The sequence below is a fragment of the Ambystoma mexicanum genome, chromosome 6q (assembly GCF_040938575.1).
Source record: "Ambystoma mexicanum isolate Mex_15411 chromosome 6q, UKY_AmexF1_1, whole genome shotgun sequence".
Classification (NCBI taxonomy): domain Eukaryota; kingdom Metazoa; phylum Chordata; class Amphibia; order Caudata; family Ambystomatidae; genus Ambystoma; species Ambystoma mexicanum.
Window position 1 is genome coordinate 354,835,957 of NC_090937.1, and position 19,042 is coordinate 354,854,998.

The 19,042-nt window shown below is 48.4% G+C and overlaps 1 protein-coding gene across 2 annotated transcripts in view; it reads right to left on the reverse strand.

Moving 5' to 3' along the window:
• LOC138515511 (thioredoxin-like) overlaps window positions 1–19,042 on the reverse strand; it is a 574,178-nt gene that overhangs the window by 199,485 nt on the left and 355,651 nt on the right. The gene's annotated exons all lie outside the window — the stretch shown is intronic.

Here is a 19,042-nt window from a genome sequence, read left to right on the forward strand (position 1 = left end):
CTGGTGAATTTTCAAATTGGAGGGCGTAAATGCTGGCCACCAATATGCAAGAGTGACTTAACATAGTGAGGGAACCAGAAACAAACAAAGGTGGTTCGGTAGAGTTCTCCCTCCAAGAAATGTTTTTGAATAATGGGTTCAAATGGTGCAATATACAGCACACTTTCTGTGAAAAATTGGGTAGAAAGAAAAACTGTTTGCTATCAGTCCTGTAGGGCAACTCATGAAGACATCTAATAGATGCAAGTCACCAACAGTGCACAGGAACATTTCCAAACCCATTTTTCATGATGCCTTTCCCCAAAACATATACCAGTATACAAACATTTTCATGCTGCTTGTGCCCACACATTTCCATGCTGGCTGCACCAATGTATGCCAGTGTTACCATATAAGAACATACTCATTTTTGCTTTCTGCACAATGCCAGTCATGATACTATAGAAAACATGTTCTCGATGGCTCTTCCAATATGCCAGTATCCACACGTAAGAACATAGTGCCATTGGCTTTGCCATTAAAAATGCCATATCAAAATTTGAGAACATATCCAAACTGGATCCACCAATTCAGGCCAGTTTAGACAAGTAATAAAACATATGTGTGCTTTATCATAGAAGCTCAGTAAAAAATGCCATGCCACAGCAAGACATTATAGATAGACTGGTTGCAACAAAATATTCAATTCCAGCCACATAATTAATTATATCATGCTTGCTTTATCATAGGTGCTCAGTAAATAATGCCATGTCACTGTAAGATATTGCAGCTAGACTGGCTGCGCCAAAATGCCAATCTTGCCTCGTAATAACACTTATCATGCTTGCCTTATCATAAATGGGCAGTAAAAAAATTATATAACCCCCCGCCCAAATCAGGGTCCAGAGCAGGCACAAACACAAGCACACAGACATTTACTCACTAATTCAAACATTCATACACAATTCACTCGCTCATTCACACACACATTCACTCGCTCATTCACATGTGCACCCATACAATATACACATCACAACATACACATTCACACATAATACTGCTCTTATCTTCAGCCCCCCCCCTTCCCGGGTCCGGATTCTGCTCTTGACAACAATGCCACCTCCCATGACGAAGGCCCTCAGACCCCGCGCACAAGAACAGAAACCAGGTAGCATAGAGCGCTTCCTGGTTCCTGCGCATGTGCAGAGGAGTCAGAGCGATCCATCCGCAATGCCCCAGGCCGTCTGAATTTGCGGGGAGGCACAGGAGCGCCCCCCCCATGCCCATTCACAGGTGCAGTTTCCCAGCCTTCATCTCCAATGGACCATGCAAGGGTGGGAAGCAAAATGCCCCCCTGCCTTGTATGGTCCACCGGACATGTTTGCTGGAGAACAGAAGTATCAAAAAACGGCAGCCCAGAAGTGCACCCTCAGCTGCAGCAAGCAGCTTAGAGAATAGTTAGTGTTTTCACTGGGATGGCTTAGTTCCTCCACAATAGCAGTTCTGGTAGGTCAGCATCCATCGCCCATTATGGATGAGCTACACCGGCCTAGCCTGCTCCACTGGCTCTGAAATATCTTTGCACAGGCTGCTTCACCCGTTCATCTAAACTGTGAGATTTAGATAGGCTAAGTTATGCAAACTGTACATGAATCTCTAGTAAATGGAGAGGAAAAAGGAAAGCCTGTGTGATATAGGTGTGCTACAACTGATAAGAGCGAGCATTGCTATCAGCCTTTCAGATGTTGTTTTTGTTATTGTTTCTTTGCACTTATATAGCGCCTTATATACCATTGGTATGGTCTGAAGGCGCTGGTAGGTTGAACGCCCTTGGGAACCGAAGTTCAAGTCAGTAGAGAGAGTGGGGAAGGCCAAACGGCGCGTGTGTGCACCGGGTATGTGTCCAGCTGGTGTGTTATTCGTGAAATAGCTGCTTCTTAGTGGTAGGTGTGGTGGTTGATATCAGGGGTATGTGTTCGTTCTGGCAGGATTTATCCAGACCGATTATGGCTGCGTTAGGCCTGAGGAGAACGCCTGGCTGGGGGGTGTGTAACCAGCAGAGTTTACTTAGAGTGATGGGGAGTGAGCGAGAAGTATTGGTATGAGAACAGTTATACCGAATGGTGTCATAGTATCTCTGTGTTCTATTTGAGTGGTGATGTAGAGGAGAGAGTAAGCGTGGGGTGTGATATGGTGGGTTTACATGTTCTTCCAAACATTCCCTGCATTCCAGACCATACTGGAACCAGCTACACTTCTAAATACACATAGGCTGTTTGGTACATTTCTAAATGCAACTTTTCTCAGAGAGGCTATTGGGCACAACTTCTAGATGCCACTTTTCTCAGAGAGGCTAATGGGCACAACTTCTAAATACACATAGGCTATTGGGTACACGTCTTAATGCAACTTTCCTCAGAGAGGCTATTGGCACAACTTCTAGGTACACATAGGCTATTGGGTACACTTCTTAATGCAACTTTTCTCAGAGAGGCTATTGGGCACAACTTCTAATTGCAACTTTCTCAGAGAGGCTATTGGGCACAACTTCTAAATGTAGCTTTCTCAGAGAGGCTATTGGGCAAAACTTCTAAATACACATAGGCTATTGGGTACACTTCTAAATGCAACTTTCCTCAGAGAGGCTATTGGGCACAACTTCTAGATGCCACTTTTCTCAGAGAGGCTAATGGGCACAACTTCTAAATGCAGCTTTTCTCAGAAAGGCTAATGGGCACAACTTCTAAATACACATAGGCTATTGGGTACACTTCTTAATGCAACTTTCCTCAGAGAGGCTATTGGCACAACTTCTAATTGCAACTTTCTCAGAGAGGCTATTGGGCACAACTTCTAAATGTAGCTTTCTCAGAGAGGCTATTGGGCAAAACTTCTAAATACACATAGGCTATTGGGTACACTTCTAAATGCAACTTTCCTCAGAGAGGCTATTGGGCACAACTTCTAAATACACATAGGTAATTGGGTACACTTCTAAATGCAACTTTCCTCAGAGAGGCTATTGGGCACAACTTCTAAATCTAGCTTTTCTCAGAGAGGCTATTGGGCACAACTTCTAAATACACATAGGTAATTGGGTACACTTCTAAATGCAACTTTCCTCAGAGAGGCTATTGGGCGCAACTTGTAAATACACATAGGCTATTGGGTACACTTCTAAATGCAACTTTCCTCAGAGAGGCTATTGGGCACGACTTCTAAATACACATAGGCTATTGGGTACACTTCTAAATGCAACTTTTCTCAGAGAGGCTATTGGGCACAACTTCTAAATGCAGTTTTCTCAGAGAGGCTATTGGGCACAACTTCTAAATACACATAGGCTATTGGGTACACTTCTTAATGCAACTTTTCTCAGAGAGGCTATTGGGCACAACTTCTAAATGCAGTTTTCTCAGAGAGGCTATTGGGCACAACTTCTAAATGCAGTTTTCTCAGAGAGGCTATTGGGCACAACTTCTAAATACACATAGGCTATTGGGTACACTTCTTAATGCAACTTTTCTCAGAGAGGCTATTGGGCACAACTTCTAAATGCAGTTTTCTCAGAGAGGCTATTGGGCACAACTTCTAAATGCAACTTTCTCAGAGAGGCTATTGGGCACGACTTCTAAATACACATAGGCTATTGGGTAGACTTCTTAATGTAAGTTTCTCAGAGAGGCTATTGGGTACACTTCTAAATACATAGAGGCTATTGGGCGCAACTTCTAAATACACATGGGCTATTGGGCACACTTCTCAATGCAGCTTTTCTTAGAGTCACATTTCTATCTAGATGCTGCGCAAGCTAGGTTCATAATTCTAATTGTGGTGCATGCTAGGAATCACATATGCTAACGATCACATTTCTGAAATGCCATCTAGGTGCGGTTTTTGCTGACAATTACATTTCTGTCTAGATTTGGCGCAGACTAAACTTGAGATTCATCTAAGTGTGGCATATGCTAACAATCATTATTTCTACCTAGATGCGATGCGGGCTAAGGTTGAGAGTACCATCTAAGTGCAGTGTTAGATTTGGTGCAGGCTAATCTTTGTGGTTCTCTCGGGGTGTGGTACTGGTTAACATTATACTGCAGGCCATTGAAAGGTAAATTAGAGTGGCAGGAGCTTTCTGGAGTGGAGTAATTGCTCTACTCCCCACCCATGTCAGCACTTACAGTTTTGTCGGTGTCTGGTGGCTTCATTGGCTTCCCCTGCTGACACCTGCAGACACTCTCTGGAGCCGCCATTGTAGGAGCCGCCCTTGGCCTTGGTGGCCCTTCGCCGCAGAGGGCTGCCGGGCAGAGGGCTGCCCTGGGAGGGTTTGTGATATGTGGCCCGTGGACCAATCAGGGGGCGAGGGGCGGGTTGGGAGGCCGGATTGGGCCGGGGAAGGCCGAGGAAGGGAGGGGGAAGGAGGGGGAGGAGGAAGGGGACTGGAGCGCCGAGGGCGCAGGAGAAAATGCTGTTTTTAAACACTGTTTACAGCGTTTAAGGTAGTTCAGGGGCATCTGGGGCAGGATTCTGGGAGACACTCACCTTGCCCAGCTCCTGCACAGTGAAGGTGCCGGCGAGGACGCCAGGCTCCTCGTGGTTGTTTCCATTTGGCCCGTGGACCAATCAGGGGGCGAGGGGCGGGTTGGGAGGCCGGATTGGGCCGGGGAAGGCCGAGGAAAGGAGGGGGAAGGAGGGGGAGGAGGAAGGGGACTGGAGCGCCGAGGGCGCAGGAGAAAATGCTGTTTTTAAACACTGTTTACAGCGTTTAAGGTAGTTCAGGGGCATCTGGGGCAGGATTCTGGGAGACACTCACCTTGCCCAGCTCATACATGCTATGAAGACGCATCTCAGATATATTTTGCTAAGTTTCCTTAAAAAATGTTTATCTGCTTTTTAGTCAGAACTTGTGAAGTGCAGGGGGACCTCATGTCCAATGCTTTGCTTGTGCAGCTATTCAAGCTTGGCATTTTGTAGTGGAGTTCCATAAGGAGCTACATGTGTATTTCTGAAGATGCTTAAAGAGAAAAGGCACACGTAACGTGCAGGCGATGCAACATCTACCGAAATGCACACTCATCTGTCAAAACGGACAGTATTCATGTTCTCTCTTAAGCATCAACCAAGCATCTGTAATGGGCAGAGCAACCCCACAGCCATGATTTGTGATGTGCCAAAGCAGAACTGTGAGACATCACCTTTGGTTGGCGGAGATCTAGAAAACGCAGACGGCTGTGCGGGTAGTGATGTTAGTATCTGCTCAGTGTAATGTGCTGAGGGTGACCCCGTGGGCCCCCTGCGGGCACGCAGACTCACACATGCAGTTGCGCATAAGAACACACGGGACGCATGTTGCCAGTATGGGGTCCTGGCTCCAACTGCCGGCCGGGACCTCCTTTATTCAACATGCGCATGCGTGGCCCCTAACGAGGCTCGCACATGCGCCTTCTGCGTGTCTAATACGCAACATCCCTCCTTTTTCCCCAAACAGTGAACTACTACTTTAATAAACAACAGTCTCAACCTTGAAACTCATGAACAGTTCTCGACCCGTTACAACACGGAATCCATGATAAAGTCCTGGAACCTGTGCAGGGTTTCCGCCCCTCACGACTCGGGTACCTCCTGGACTCCTCTCGAGGTGTTCCCGGTGCCTTTGGGATTTCGGGAGGTTCATCGTCCATCGGCGGCGACCCTGGTACAGGCCCGGATCTCGGCGCCTCTGGCGGCGCAGGAAGAGGTGTGGCTTCAATCCGCTTGAAATGTGACACGTTCCGCGTAATGGTGCCCCTGGCATTAGCCGCGGTGACCATGGACCCCTTGACATGAGTCACTCCCAGGTGCTGGGCCTCGTACGGGAGGGACAGCTTACCCTCCGGCCTTCGGTTCGGGACCAGAACAGTGTCCCTTACTGCAATCGCCTTCTCGGGCAGGTTCCGGCGGGCGCTCCTCCGCTCGTTCTTGATGCCCCACTCCACCCGTATGCGGTTATTATCAATCACCCCAGGATGGTGCCCGCCCACTTCTGGTAGCAGCCCTCTGGGGCACCACTTGAACAGGGCCACGGCCGGCGCGACCCCGGTGGACTGATGTGGGGTCGTGCGGTACTCTCGCAGAAATTCAAAGAGGTTTCGGCGAATTTCCCCTCTCCCATCCAGCGAGATTCTGAAGACCTTATTGAGTGTCCGCATGAAGCGCTCGACCTCCCCATTCGCCCTGGGCCAGAGCGGGGTGACTTTACGGTGTTTGATCCCCCTCTCCATGCAATACTGGGCAAACTGTTGCCCCTGAAATGGCGGGCCGTTGTCCCAACACAGCACGGTGGGGAAGCCATGGGTGGCAAACATCTTTTCCAGGGCCAGAATGATGTGGTCACTGGCCGTGGATTCTACCAACTCCACCTCAGGATAGCGCGACCACTGGTCGACCACTGCGAGAAAGTATAGTCACTGCCCGTGGAGCCAAAGTCAGCATGCACTGTGTCCCCCATGGCTGTTCACTTCTTTCCATTGCTTTGATGGGCGGTCCTCTTTCCACTGGGCTGGCCGCCTGGCATGGTATGCATGAGCGCACAAACTCATCCACCCTCATTTCCAGGTCCGGGAACCACACTTTCAGTCTCAGCCGTGCCTTCGTTTTCGCAGTCCCCTGGTGACCCATGTGGGCCAGCTGCAGCACTTTCATCACCAAGGCTCGAGGGATGACGATCTGACGCCCTCTCAACAGAAGGCCGTTGTCCGCAACCAACAGTTCTTTGCGCACCTTCCACAGTGCTTTGAGATCCCTTTGGCTCCGATCTCCCTTCGCCATTCCCCGCTGTCCATAGCTTCCTTGATGACCAGGAACACCTCGTCTACATTTGACAGATCCGCAATCTCCTGGCACGCCAGGGCCACTGGCAGGGCGGCCTCCACAACCTGATGCACCATCTCGATACAGTCCACCACCTCGGCAGAGTCTTGAGGGCGTCCCGCTCCAGGATGCTTGGATAGATAGTGTGCATGGTTGTGGGTGCCTGGGTGATACTGCAGCTTGACCCCATATTCCATCAACGACAGCATCCACCTCTCGATGCGGGCGGTGGCTTGGAGGAGGTGCTCGCCATGATCGGAATCAGTGGCTTGTGGTCAGTTATCACGAACACCGGTTTGCCCAGGATGTAGATCCTGAAGTGCTTGCAGCCCCACAGGATGGACAGGGCCTCACGCTCAATTTGTGAGTATCGTTTTTCTGTCTCTGTAAGTGCCTTACTGGCATAGGCGATCGGACGCATAATCCCCTGTGGATCTGCTTGCATAAGCACCGCCCCCAATCCCACCGTGCTGGCGTCCACCACTATCTCTGATTCCCTGTCTGGGTTAAAGTACGCCATGGTTTCTTGGCCGGACAGGGCATTCTTGATCTCGGCAAACTCCCTCTGCTCCTTCGACGTCCATGCCCATGCAACGTCGTTCCTCGTCAGGGCCTGCAAAGGCTCAGAGAGAGACGCCAGGTAACGAATGAATCGTCCACAATAATTCACCATGCTGAGGAAGCTTCTTATCTCGGCTGGTGACTCCGGTGGGGCTGCCTCATGTATGTCACTTACCTTCTCCGGGTCGGGCGAAATGCCCCCTGCGTGGAACACAAACCCGAAGAACTCAATCCGGTCTTTGAGGAACTCACATTTCTTTCAGTGCAGGGTCAGCCCCAGACTTTTGAGTCTCTCCAAAGCCCGTTCTAACCTTTTAAGGTGCTCAGCCTCCGATTGTGCAAAGACCAGGATGTTGTCCGACATGTTGATCACCCCTTTCAGTCCCGCCAGAGCTCCCCGGATGACATTCTGGAAAACTTCCGCCGCTGACGAGACACCAAAACTGAGCCTTTTGAACTGGTACAGTCCCTCGTGAGTCGTAAAGGTGGTGATGTACCTCGACTCCAGGTGGAGTTCCAGTTGATGGTAGCCAGACCTCAGATCAAGTTTGGAGAAGACCTTTGCCCCCTGCAGCTCACCAACAATATCGTTCAGCGTGGGCATGAGGTGACGCTCTCGCTTGATGGCGGCATTGGGCAGCCTCATGTACACGCAGATGCGGACAGCCCCAGGTTGTTTGGGCTTCAGTGCCACTACAATGGGTGAGACCCACGGGGTTGGGCCTTCCACTCGCTCGATAATGTCCAAGTCGATAAGTGACTGAAGTTCTTTCTCCACCTGTGCCCTCAGGTGGAAGGGAATTCTTCGATGCTTGAGGGCTGTCGGCCTCACAGCCCGTCAATGTGAAGTCTGTTGGGGTCACCCTTCAGCTTCCCGACCCCTTGAACGATGCCATCAAACCACTGCAACAGGTGATCGATGTCAGTGTGGTATACTGCCAGCGTGAAATGTACAATGTTGAGGGCCTCGGAAGCAGCACAACTTAGTAGAGAGTGCAGGCTTACACTTGTCACAAAGAACCTCGCCTTGATCTGATGGGGCCCATGTGACACCGGAGCTACAAAGACTCCCTGAATCGGCAGTGGCGTGTCCCCACTGAATGAATATATCCGGGCTTTGTACTCTTCCAGCTTGGGAGGGCCTGGTAGAGCCTCGCAGTGTTCAGCCGCCAGCACACAGACCGATGCCCCTGTGTCTATCAAAACAGGGGTGGGCACCTCACTAATGTTCACATTGGTTGCCTGCTCAGCGTGGACCCGGTGGCGATACTTGATATGAAAAAGATGTCCTCCTCATCTTCTTCCTCCTCTGCGATGTCCAGATCTTGCATGCCTTGCTCAATCGACGACACACCCCTCACTCATCGGGCATTACTTCCACCTGCCCTTGCCGGCCCTCTTGACGCCGTCACTGGGGTTGAGGACCTGCACATCCTTGCATAGTATCCAGGCGTGCCACACCGTCCACAGACTCTAGTCTTTGCCGGGCATTCCCCCACATGAGGCAGCTCATACCCACAGTATGGACACGACTGCGGAGCTCCAGGCGCAGAGGGGCTCTCCACCTTCCTAGGGGCCCAGCGCGCCCTACCTGGGGTGGTACGCTCGTTGGCAAAAGCGTCCTCACTCTTCCCTGGATGTATAGCAGCGTCCATTTTCACCCCTCTGGACTCTGCCAGCTCGTATGCTCTCCCCGTGTCAAGGATCTGTTGCAGCGTCAGGCCTGGTTCCCTCAGCACTTGCCTTCTCAACTTCCTCGAGGTGCACCCCTGAATCAGCTGGTTCCGCACCATCTCCTCCTCATTCACCCACTTGCAGGTGCTTGCGAGGTGCCTTAGCCGTGCACAGAACTGGTCCAGCGACTCCTCACCTTGCTGTTTCTCCGCACACATTACAAATCTGTCAAAATCGCCATTCGCCATGGGGAGGAAGTGGTCTTGGAGGGCTTGTTCACTGCATCATAGGTGACCACCTGAAGATTTAGCGAGTCATAAGTCCTATGGACCTCCGTGTCAGCTGAATATACCATTGTGGCTACCTTTGCATCATCATCCGTCTCTCCTGATGCTCTGAAAAACATTTCTAGCTTCTTCAGCCATAGTAGCCATTTCGGCCCCAGCTTCAATGGCGGGCCTGTGGTATCAAATTCAGGCATGGGTGCCGGGGTGATGTGCAATCTGCGTGGGACAGGGGCAGGGGCTCCCTCTTCTTCACCCTCCTCACCCATGCTGTTGATTGGGTTGAGGGTATTCCGGCTGGATCAGCCCTGGAACGTTTGCACTGACCTTCAGGCCTCAGGATGGGTGCCCAGGTACCAAAAAGCACAGCATGCAGGAGTGGACCTGCAGCAGGTGTAGGTCGTGCTTACAGCTGCCTTTCCTTCTTGACTGTTTTTTTTTTTTCAAGCCACATCCCTTTAACCAAAAAGGGCCATGGAGTGTAAAAAAATTATTCCAAGGGATCCGGATCACAGCCGGCGCACGAGCACCCGTATGGGGCGCAACTGCTGCGATCCTCGTATCTCAAAATGGCCACCGACCAAATGCGTAGGTACGTGACATGAGGAAAGACACTTTCTCCAACATGACTACGGTCAGAGCAATGCCTCGTTCCCCGCCGTCGCCGCTCCTCGTCGCCAGTGCTATGTGTTGAGGGTGACCCCCTGACCCCCGCGCGGGCACGCACACTCACACACGCAGTTGCGCATAAGAACACATGGGACGCGTGTTGTCAGTATGGTGTCCCGGCTCCAACTGCCGGCTGGGGCCTCCTTTATTCAACATGCGCATGCGTGGCCTGTAACAAGGCTCGCGCATGCACCTACTGCGTGTCTAATACGCAACACTCGGGACGTAGGCATGCCCAGTGACGTGTGACATGTTTCACCTGAGGGCGAGGGACCCTTGTCTGAGAACTGAAATAAGGGTCACCCGGGCTCTGGCCAACAGACCGTGGCTCGTTACGTATGATGGAGAAGTTCACTGAGAGTGGAGATTGTGTCACATGAGTAGGACAAGCAGAATTGTGCAGGCATAGCATGATGCTTCTAAGCCATGCCCCCTATATTCGCAGGATGTTGTTTTAGGTAGTATATTGTTCATATGTATTCAACTAAATGTATCTTACTCTGTTATGCATAATTCACATTGTGAACAACTCTACACAACTGTAAGAAATAAGTGTTTGCGTGCCACATTTTCCGGATGGGGATACTCTAGTGGCTTCATTTCTCGACAGCTGTACAAAAATCAAACGTCACTTTGTTGTGGCTGCCATTGTAATTATATTTTTGTGCAGGTTTTCACAATTAGCCCCATCACTGCACAGATTTGTTATCATGCCCAGCTGAGACGGTAAAAGGATTAGTGGGCGGCTCCCTCTTGGACCTCTGCGCACACAAACAAATAAGAGGCCTAATTGAATCTTCTAAAAGGGGTTTTGAAAGTGGGTTGCCCATAAAGGCTGGTGCCCTTTCTTGAGTTGCACAAAAGACATTTGATCTAATTCCAGCAGAGCAGAACCACTAAGGTAGGGTGACCAGACATCCCGGTTTTCCCGGGACAGTCCCAGTATTTTGCCCTTGGACCCGGCGTCCGAACACTTTTTTGAGTTTCCAAACCCTGTCCCGGGTCTTGGGAATGGCTGGCTATTGTCCCATTTTTTGCCTGTGACCCTCGAACAAATGCTGAAATGGGGCAGGGGGAGGGCATGAAATGCTTGCATTATGCTTGTGTTTGATGCCCTCCCCCTTCCTCCATGGTTTCTCTCCTCCAATGAGAGCTTTGAGCTTTCAATGAACACGCACTTACATGTACTTTGTGTGAAAAAGGGCACCGGCATAGAAGTATGACTACAATTTCATTAGAGTCCTATGTGGCGAAACTGTAGTCCTACCTCTATGTCAGTGACCCGTCCCGGTTTTTTATTTTAAACATCTTGTCACCCTACACTAAGGGAACATTTGGGAAACTGGAGGAATACACAGATCAATGCAACTGGCTGGGAAAGATAGAAATGAGCCAAGGGTGGTGCTGGAATGAAGAAGGGAGCAGTGGGCTGGAGCAGAAAGAACTGCGTTATTCTGAAATCTCCCTGGAATTGATATTATTATTGAAATATAACACTGGGAGCTAGGTGCCACCAATGTTATGAATGCTGTATGTATGTGGTGTATGTTTTAACCTTTTTCTGGAGAAACTTTGTTACAGAAGATCCACCCTAGGGTGTACATATGATGTCTGTTCTACCTCTCCCCCACGACCTGCAAGTGTGATGACGAGACTTTTTTAAAAACAAGAGTGGGACAGTGACAGCCAGAAGAAAGCAGCTTCCTTGAAAGGGGGACCACCAGGGCATGTTATGTATGTCTGTTATCAGCCGAGTACATGCAAATATTTAGATATTTAGGCAAATGCAACTGCAGGACACAGGAGGATAAGTGTAGTTCCTTGTGGAAGGTAGTTTTGATGAGGCCAAACCTCTAAATATGCAACGAGAGCACAAACAAAAAAGGGTCAAATAGCTCTGCTACAGTCGAGAATGAGGGGTGTGAAGGGCACACATGATAAGCTGAGCCTTGAAGTACAGAAAATAAGAAATAAACAGAGAAAGGGAGCAGGATTAGGTGCACCTAGCCATGGCCTAATATGCACAACATGCATCAGAGAATAAGGTGGGAGAGGAAGGGGAGGATGTTATAGAACTGTTAGGTGCTTCAAATGAAAGCTGAAATACTGAGTAAGCTCCTGCAGCAGCAGCAGCAAGCCCCTAAGCAGCAATTGCACAGCACTCAGAGTTCCAAACCTCAACAGAGGCCACTGCATAAACACAGCAGCAACCCCTATCAGGGCGCGCCTCCACCAAGGAATTCAGCTCCACCGCTTCCACTATATTCCGCACATTCTCACGCACGTGCTGTGTATGGTGCAGCAGGCACGCGTTTAGGGCTCTGCTGTGGTAGCTATGATGGGCTGCCACTGATGAAGCTGGTAATTTGGAGACAGTATATTCCTAATGGACTCTTGCGGATTTAAGGAACTTGTCCAAGAGCCTGCGAATTTTAGGGAAGCTCCAGAGCAATTTACTGATGAGTTGAAACCCGTGGTCCAGTGTTGCAACCCCTCCTGTGCTAATATGGATCAGCTCATGAGAGTAGTAATCTCGACAGAGGTGCGCCAGCGTTTAAGCCAAGAGAGCGGTTGGCCCACCCAAGACATGGAGATGCGGCAGCATTGACTCGGGCAAGGAAGAATTTGTTGGTAAAGTTTCCTGTGGTATGCCCCAGAAAAATAGATTGGGCTAAAATAAATGATTGGAAACACAATAAGAATGAGTCACTGGCAGACTATCTTGATTGTTTTTAAGGTTGTGTTTGCACCGCATTCTGGAATTTACAAAGCAGCAGAAATGGCCCAAGAAGCTGAAGAAGAGCCACGTCTGTATCTTTTGTTCTGGGTGAATAGCAATAGCTGAATACTCTTTGAGTAAAGTGGCAAATGGAGCTCCTCATGGAACAGGTGGCAGTAGCGAATCATTGTGTTTCTTGTCAAGAGCAAAAGCATGAAATGACTGAATGCATCTTAATGCCCCTTTGCTTGCAAAGCCAATAGGGACAGGGCAGGGGAATGACTACAAACACAAATGTGAATGCAAATGTAGGTGGTGTAGTACAGGTTAATGCCAAAGGACCTGGATGAGGGAGAGGCAGAAGTAGAGAACAGAGTCATGGTGACCCTAATCCTCAAGATGTGCAGGGCTTTCAGTATGTGTGTGTGAAAAGCAGCATGGCATGCCAACATTGCAAGCAGAAGGGGCACTGGAATTTCGAGTCCCTCAAAAGACCACAGCTTCATCCTGCTACAAGCCCAACTGCCCCCTCCTCAAACATGAATGCAGAGAGTTTTCACCCTCAAGTAAAACATGAAGGTTAGGACAGCAAGGGGAAAAGTCACAAAGTCACACAAGCATGAATAACTATAGCTCAAGAAGGACACTTTGATTGTCACATTTTATGGACAGTTATACTTTGTTTAGTAGATAATGGAAGAATTCACTCTGCAATCAGTTCTACAGACTTTCCTACTGGGCCGCTTCTGCAACTGTAAAAACTGCTGGTATTTCTAATAGCCATGTGCTACATTGTGTTACTTCACCCTTAATGGCGACTGTATGAACCATTTGACAAGCACATTCTTTTCATTTTAGTCCTTTCTACCCGGTGAACTCTTTAGGTATTAGGGTATGAGGTACTGTGTAAACTCAGATGCACCATTTATTTCCCCACAGAACGTTTTTGAATATTCCTAATGAAAATAAAAACAAGGTATTTGCAATTTTACAGAAAGAAGTACCAAAATCCCCAAAAGATAGGGAGTTGAATTCAGGTTTTATTGCATTGTTATCCAAGGTGGGTGACAAATTGTGGTCTCGACATGCAAAGGGGGTAATCAATTTTTAGTTTTATTATAATACAGCCACAGTCTTTGGCTTTTTATAGGCGCTAACCTAACATGCTGAACCAGTTTGAATTCAGGTTAATCCACTGAAACCTTTGCCATGAAAACTGTAGTGCCCCCTGAAACCAAAAGCAGAACATTGAATAGCAGCAGTCATAGAGTCTTTACTGGCGCAAGGGATTATCGTCCTGACTACTAGCCCATGTGATATTCCAATTTTGCCAGTGAAAAAGCCTGGTAAGGACATACATTGTTTATTGTTTTTAACAAGATTTGCGAGCTGTGAATTCAATGGTTTTTCCTACATTTCCAGCTGTCCAAAATCAGGCCACAATGCATTCTTACATTCCACATACGGCAGCGCACATTTCTGTTGTTAATTTATATTCTGCTGTCTTCAGTACTCCTATGTACTCCGACAGTACATGTTTGTTTTACCCATTCTGGATCACAACATAGATGGACTAGGCTGCCACATGCGCACACAGAATGCCTGACCCTCTTTAAGCAAATTCTGAAGAAAGCTCTGAATGAAATGCAATTTTCAGCTGGCTCAATGATTGTTCAGTAAGTACACTACATCCTGGTTGCATTGTCTTCATATGAGTCTTGAAAGCAAGACACACTGATCTTTCAATAGCACTTGCCAAAAAAGGGCATATGGCATCAGGTAAAAAGATTCAGTTGTGTAAAACCAAACTGCTCTATTTAGACTATGACCTCTCAGCAGGAAAAAGGTCCAACTATCACCCAAATGAGATTCTATTGGGGGAACTCTAAATTGCACACGATGGATATTGAGTTATGCTACCATGGTGGGCCCCTTACAGGCAATGACACATTTACACACACCAGAGCCCTTGGCATGGACACCGTCAGCAGAAAAAACCGTTTTGTAGTACAAGCATAGGAGTTCTCTCCTTCTGGATCTGGTGTTCGCTGTATTTAATTATCTAGTCAGGGCCTGGAGAAGAACAATCAAACTGAAAACGTCTTCATTAATGATCTTTTCTAAACCCTTTTAACTATTGTTTGCCATTGTTATTGTCAAACCAAATGGATGTATACACATATGATTTATTAATATTGTAGTACATGAAAAGGGCGTTTTATGGATGTTATTGAAGGGCGGACAAGGGCAGTCTCTGCAGTCTGTGTGAGTCTCCAGAGCTGCAGGTCTCCGGGGCTTGAGGGCTGTAGCTGCTTTTTCCTGTCATCGTTTGTTATCTGTTAACTGTCATCAAACTTCAAAACTTCAAAACTTCAGCTCTGCATCTCTGCACCAGACTGTGATTTCTCTTCGTTCTCTTCGTGGATGCAGGAGTGTACCTAAGGCAGAACCCGAGGCGGATTCAGGGGTGAGGAGGGCCACGGTTGACTCAATTTACACCACTCAGCCGCAGCCCCCCTGGAAATTCAGCCTGGCCCTGTGTACTCTTGGCATTAATTGGCCCAACCTCCTCACCACCCTGACATTTTAACAATCTGGTGCGTTCTGGAGCGCCCTGTGCAGAGTGGCTGCTCGCACATAATCAAACTTTCTCCCCATCCATTTTTATGGAGATAATGATCTGCAGCTGTAGCTGCTGAAGGCAGGGGGCAGGGGGCTCGCCCACCCACGAAATCTGACCTATCACCTGCTCAGTGGCTAATGGCATTTCAGCTCATTGCCATTGCCACTAAGCTTTTTTGAGAAGTGGTAGTTTTACTACAGCTTCATTTTCAGTTGCAGCACGCTAAATAGTTTTTATTTGGACGCCGCACATTGGCTTAATAAGCCTCTGCCCTGATTGTTGCCTGACTGCTGCCTCAGCCCCTGCCCTATATTAAGCATTTTTATTGTCTCTATACTGGGAACTTTGTGGCCAGTGCAGATTGAGGGTCAGGGGGGGAGAGACGGACTAAGGCAGCTCCTCAAGCTATCGGGCGTGCCCTGTCCTCATTGCCTGTTTTTCTGCCTTTATTTCCCTAAACTGACTGTGTATTACTTCTGGTGGACCGAGGGACAGGGGGGGAGAGACGGACTAAGGCAGCTACTCTATCCATCGCGCATTCCCTGTCCCAGTCCCTGGATATAGCGTTCCATCCTGTTATAAGTCATATGTGCCAGAAGAAATTCATTCTGTGTTCTTTTTTGTGGGGATGTTGGTGCAACCGATTCATTTGTGTCATTTTCTCTCTTAGCACTTGGTTTTGGCATATAATGGGGTTTGATCCTTAGGGTGAGGGGCTGCGAGTATATCTCTCCCCTCCTCCTTTGTTGCCCCACGGCTCAGATTTCTTTTTGTACCTTTGTACTGTGCCCATTTCCCACCGGCACTCCTAGATTTTATATTTTTACTTCTTGACTTTTTTATTCTTACTATTAACCTGTTGCATGTGTGTTTTTTAGCATACTGGTCCCTGTGAGTATCCTCTGTGTTGTTTTTTGCTCTGCATTTGCACTTTAGGTACCTTGCCTACATTCTTCTTACCAATAGGGGCTTTCTGGCTGTAGCCCATTAAGAAATATTTTTGGACAATTTATTTGGCTAAGTAGGTGTTGCCTCTAACACTTACAAAATATGTCCAAATGCAAGGCCAAAGCCCCTCCACTGATTCCCAATAAAACAAAAAAAAGCAAACCCAGTTCCGTGGGTGGTCAGGGTGGATCTGACCCAGGTGGCAATTTTTCTAAACCTAAGGCCAGAAAAAGTAAGGGCCCACAGATCTCGCCAGGACAATCAACCCTAAATGAATATTTGAAACAGATGGCAGGGAAACTTGAAGAGCGCATTTTACATACTGAAAGAGCCATCGAAGTTGCCAGCCTACAATCTAGTGCAACTGGGGAAAAAAGAATGCCTTCCTTACCTTCTCCAAATTCTTCACTCCCCAGTCTCTCGCAATGTCTTGAAACCTCATTAAATAATAACTCCCCAGAAAGGGATCCATTGGGAGGTGGCAGTGTGGAGACCCCTAACAGGGCTTGCACACTTGAAGAGTTAACAATAATTGTACCCCCTGACATCTTGGTGGACAAAGGACCCAACCTCAATTCGGTGGTGTCTCTAGATGACTCCATGGAGTCAGCGTCTAGTGACTTTAAAATCCTGGACGCAGTGTTGGACAGAAAGCTTGCACTGATTTTAGATAAAATAGGTGCCCTTAAAACCTCTCTAAGTACAATCCTTTGCATCATGGATGACCTAATAAGAGGTCTTAAAAAAGACATTTTGGAAATTAAAAATTTGGTTGGAGATCGAGTAGGGATAGTAGTGCCGGGGAGCATTCCCGAACATTCTGCTCACCACCCTTTACATATCCCTAATAAACCACACATGGGTGAGACTATAGTTCACAACACCACAGATTTGGATGTACCACCTTCTCTCCCAATACGCCATAATGCTTTCCTCTTGGAGGGCCCTCTGTGGAAGGGGACCAAGAGTGGTTTGGGGGTCTCAGCCGTGGGCCCACATAAGATATTAAAGGATAAATGTCTCTCCGGTGCGCAAGAGGTCCTTAACCTCCCTCCAGAGGCTGCCCCATTGGTTGGAGTAATCACAGGGCTCCCCCAACTTGATTCAGGTCAGGTGGAAACCACCCCCTCCCTTATTAACAAAACTGCCCAATGGATTAATACTCGTTTGCCAGGGATGAAGGTGAATCCTAGAGGTATTCTCATGGCCAGAAGGATCTCATGGGTGGTGAAGCAACCCAAATGGGCAAAGGGGGACTGTGTGCTGGTGTCTATGACTGCTCCATCTATGCTCAGCTACGTAGTTTCTTCTATTAATCCGAGTGGCGCTCTCGCCTCCCCCCCATCAGCCAGCAGTGCCTTTTTCCCCCTAGGAGCATTCTACCCCGCAAGCCTCCCCCCCCGTACGACTACCAGACCAGCAACAAACTTCTGAACCCACGTATGCCTGTGGAGGGTACCGGGGGAAGGAGCCTATTGGCTCCAATGATACCAGCAGCCACAGTGGATTTTCGGAAATCGTTTCCAGGCTCTGGGGGAAATAGAAGAATTGGACTGACCAGCTGCAGTGGGGGAGGTGGTTCAGATTGTGGAAAGACCAGGAAGGGGAGGGGAATCTGGTCAAAATCTCCATCTAGAGGAACTGGTCTCCCCCTCTTTGTTTTGTCTGTGCTGGAACATAGCCGGTGCTGACTCTAAGCTTTCTCAGGGGGAGATAGCCGCTATCCTGAGGGAATATGATATTATATTCCTTCAGGAAACCTGGGCACTTTCCCCAATATGCTTTGAAGGCTATGTTGCAGAGTCTGTCCCTGCGGAAAAGGGAAAACGAGGGAGATGTTTTGGTGGCCTGGCAATCTTGGTGAAGGCATCTCTAGCCTTAACCTTAATGGGGAGAGAAACAAAAAATCATAATATACAATGTGTTACTGCACACCGTGCTAGGGGCCGTCCCCTATTTCTGGTTAATGTCTACAATAGCCCACATACCACTAATCAGGGGTGGCAAGGGGCTCTGAGAGACCTGATTGACGAATATGCCATTGCCAATGGGAGTCAGGCCTTATTACTAATAATGGGAGGTGATTTTAATGTGAAACTGGGGGCAGGAATTCCAACAGTGGATATAGATCCAGGTGAAGACCTTCTGCATGGGGTTGCTCCCGCACAACTGGTGGATTAAAAAATGTGTGCAAGGGGCCTGCAGCTCTGTGAGTGGTTTCTGGAGTGGGGCATTCGCTCACTGAATGGTCGGGTGGGAGCGGATCGACCTGGGAGGCCAACCTTTGTGGGCACTCAGGGATCGTCTACAATTGATTACTTCTGTGCCCACATGAGGGATTGGCATTTAATTAAGGAATTCGAGGTACTTAATAACCTAGAGAGTGACCATCATGCACTCCGGCTGGTCATAGGAATAGATCCGCCAGTGGTCCCATTTGTCAATTTTTCCCAACTGGACCAGTGTGGCATCAATCCCCTGTGCAAGCAGATAATTAAATGGGCCAGACTGGACCCTGTGGACACTCAATCGTCCGTTTGCAAATCCAATTTGGGGGAACTTTCTATTATTTTGGCAAATGGATCTTCCACAGGCTCCATAATTTTGGCATCCCTAACAATTTGGAACTATATGTCTGCCACTTTTCAAAGGGAATTTAAAAAGGGAAAAAGAACCTGGAAACATGGTTCAATGAACCTTGCCGGATTGCACAGAAAGATCTTAAAGGTATTT